At 37.1% G+C, this 3,949-nt stretch overlaps 1 pseudogene; it reads right to left on the bottom strand.

Annotated features, from left to right (window-relative positions):
- Positions 1–261: 261 nt before the first annotated feature.
- The window catches only part of LOC102840352, a 14,143-nt pseudogene continuing 10,455 nt past the window's right edge, over positions 262–3,949 (bottom strand).

The following is a 3,949-nucleotide window of genomic DNA, read 5'->3' on the forward strand; positions in this document are numbered from 1 at the left end:
ATGTAATGTATGGGTGCAGTCTGTTGTCTATTTAAAAATATGCTTGTGTCATCCACACAAAGCATTGAAAATCCATTTTTTTCTTTTATATTGCATAAAAGCTAGGTGCAAATGTTGATGTTAATTTATTTCATTGTCAACTTGGATGATGAAGCTGGGAGGCACAAACATTTATAGTTACAGATGCGAACAAAGACCTTCTTTTATTTCTCTGATAGAAAATGGAGGCCTTCATTCCTGTCTCTTGATTCTTATAGGCAATCACTTTGTCTTCTTCCCTTTTCCTTTTTTACTTAACCTCTCCTTGCTGAAGACTTTGGTTACCACCCCTTGCTTTTTGTATCCTTGTTTTTAGTTTAGGTATCACTTTTGCTGCATACAACATTACTGACTTTCGTGATGGAAACTATACAAGAGAGAGGCCGCCATCTTCCTTTTTGCCTCAGTATTGAACATCATGATTCCATTCTCTAGAGAAAGGTTTGTTTTTCTAAAGAAATGCATTAAATCCAACTGCTAAACATACATCTTGAATCTCTGTAGCTGTAGGATTTTCAACAGCCTTAATATGGGGATTCAACTCCCCTCCCAGGTGGTCTTTTTGTTATTTAAATAAACAGGGTAGATACAAATGAATCTGTCCTGGTCAGCAGGGGGACCACATGGCACCAGCTTGGAGTTTGTAGAAGAAAACTGACTCAAATTTAATTACATTTAACTCAGAATTTCTAAATATAACTTGTTCATAGAACTCCATTTCTTTCTAACTCAATTTTTTGGAGCTTAGTTTCTTCACCTATGTTGTTGTTAGGTATCATTAAGTTGATACTGATTCATAGTGACCCTATGCACAACAGAATAAAACACTGCCCTGTCCTGGGCCAACCTCACAATTGTTGCTATGCTTGAGCCATTGCTACTGCCATTTTGCCAAATCATCTCATTGATGGTCTTCCTCTCTTTCTCTGATCCTCCACTTTACCAAACATGAAATCCGTCTCTAGTGACTGGTCCCTCCTGACAATATGTCGGAAGTATGAGAGAGAAATCTGGCCATCCTGACTTCCAAGGAGCAATCTGACTGTACTTCTTCTAACATAGATCTATTTGTTCTTTGGCAGTTCATTATACTTTTAATATATCCTTCAATAACATGTAAATAACAAAAATAACATTGCAGAGTATATTTGAGGACTATAATAAAAATTATTGGAAGACTAAAAAAGAGCGTTCAATGGCAGTTAAATTCATTGGAATGCTTATTCATGGTTGTGTGAAAAATAGAATAAAACACAAAATAAAATCATCATTTGTGTTGGGCATACATGATGTGTCTCTAGGAAAAATAAGGTTACAGTCGTAGGAAGGAGGAAGCAAAGGAAGTTTTATTTGTTATACATCCAAATTGATCCTCTTGAAAAACACAACTAAATGTTGTACTACACATATATATATATATACTGTTGTTGTTGTTGCTATGTGCCGTGGTTCCGACTCATAGCGACCCTGTACAGGGTTTCCAAGGCTGTAAATCTTTATTGGAGCAGAAACCCTCATCTTTCTCCCACAGAACAGCTGGTAGTTTCGAACTGCTGACCTTGAGGTTCACAGCTCAATTTGTAACCACTACGCTATCAGAGCTCCATATGTTACTGTTGTTGTTAAGTGCCGTGGAGTCGGTTCTGACTCATAGCGACCCTATACAGGGTTTCCGAGGCTGTAAATCTTTATGGGAGCAGAAAGCCTCATCTTTCTCCCGCGGAACAGCTGGTAGTTTCGAACTGCTGACCGAGAGATTAGCAGCCCGATTCGTAACCACTACGCTACCAGAGCTCCATATATATATATATATATATATATGTAAAGAGAGAGAGAGAGAGAGAGAGAGAGAGAGAGAGAGAGAGACCTGTGCTTGACTGCAAGGCAAGGTTTAAACCATAGTGATGGTGGTTCAAACTCACCAGCTGCTCCTTGGAAACCCTATACAAGGTCACTGTGAGTCAGAACGACTTGTTAGCACTTAAACACAACAATATATATATATATATATATAAGCGTGTTGGCTCCGTATAATAAGCACTGGACTGCGAACCACAAGGTCTGCAGTTCAAGCCTGCTAGCCATTCTGTGGGGAAAACAATAAGGTTTTCTGCTGTCCTGAAGATTTATAGCCTCAGAAACCCTATACATGGCTGCTATGTATTAGAACCAATGCAATGGCACTTAAAAACAACATAATAAATAGTTATAATTTTGCACTATCAAATATTTCATAATTGAGTTTCTAGAAAATAAAAAACAAACTGTAGTTTACTGTGTTTGCCAGTTTTTCGGGCATAAAGTTGACTTCAAGAAACCAACATGATATTGCTGAATACATAGCTGGGATGAGATGCTAAGTAATTAAATCTCAGGAGCTGGTACGTATCAGCTTCAACATAACGCTGTATGTGTGCGCATGTGTGTGTGACTGTGTGTAATCTTAAATGCATGGAAGTCCTGTTACCTTGAGGTCATTTGCTACAGCTGGTGGTTTTGAAATTTGAACTCTGAAGTCTCATTGGCTTGGGCAATAATAGACTAATCCTAAGGCCCAAAAAAGGTGGTGAATCAAATAAGTGACCATATCCCAATAAAGAAACCAAGGGCTATGTTTTAGTGCAATATTGAATCAGAATCAATCCCTATCTCCTCCTCTACCCTCTGGGGATTGAATAGAAATTTGTCAGGGAGTTAACTGGATCAGAAGGAAAATAAAACTGCTTCTGAGAAATCTTAACTACTAGCTAGCCCTCTGAAAAATTGGTAGCCCATATAAGTGGTCCAAAACACTGTAAATCTAAAGTATCTTACTTTGTTGGCAAAAGAAAACTCATATTATTGCTGAAGAAGTACACTTTCAAAGCAGGTCTCAAAGAACTACTACAAGGTATTCTGAAAAATAAATGAGTAGTTTATAGCTTTAAAAGAAAATGAAGTTCAAACAAAACATGGCACTGTAAAGAAATCACCAGAAGCAATATATGGCAGAAACAGGCCTCCAAATAATTCAAATATAATATAAAATAAATACAGTTATTATATTTATAGAAACAAAGACAAATTTAAGAAATCTCCTTACCAAGAATATTTTTAAAGGAATCAAATGTTGTTGCTCTTAAGTGCCGTGGAGTCCATTCCGACTCATAGCGACCCTGTACAGGGTTTCCGAGGCTATAAATCTTTGTGGGAGCAGAAAGCCTCATCTTTCTCCCGCGGAACAGCTGGTAGTTTTGAACTACTTACCTTGCAGTTTGCAGCCCAATTCATAACCCCTACGCTATACCAGAGCTCCTTATAAAACTAAAAAATTTTACTAATGTAAATCAGTGTTTTGCATATTTTAACATGCCCAGGAATCACCTGGAAAGCTGATCAAGACACAATTTCCTGGGTTAGACTTCCAAAGATTCTAACTTAGTAGGTTTGTAATGGGCTCAATAATTTTTATTTCTAGTAAGTTTCCAAGTAATACCAATTTTACTGATTTTAGAACCATACTTTGAATAACATGGCTATAAATAACAAAACTCAATGGACATGTGTTTGACAGCAGTTTAATTTAACTACAGAGAGAATAAGTAAACTAGAAGAAATTATCTGAAGGGCAGCTAGGAAATATAAACATAGGGGAAATATAAAAAAAGATTAAGAATCTTGAAAGATAGACTATGAGAAGAAGTAAAGATAATGTAGCAAAAGCCATATTTGAAGAGAAAAATGATTGAAGATTAAAGAAATTGGTAAGAGGTATAATCTACAGATATAAGAAATCACATGAAAGTCCTAAATTGTTGTTGTTAAGTGCCATCGAGTTGGTTCCGACCCATAGCGACCCTGTACAGGGTTTCCAAGGGTGTAAATCTTTACGGGAGTAGAAAGCCTCATCTTTCTCCCGCGGAGCAGCTGG

The sequence above is a fragment of the Chrysochloris asiatica genome, unplaced genomic scaffold, assembly GCF_000296735.1.
Source record: "Chrysochloris asiatica unplaced genomic scaffold, ChrAsi1.0 scaffold00002, whole genome shotgun sequence".
In the NCBI taxonomy this organism is placed as follows: Eukaryota; Metazoa; Chordata; class Mammalia; order Afrosoricida; family Chrysochloridae; genus Chrysochloris; species Chrysochloris asiatica.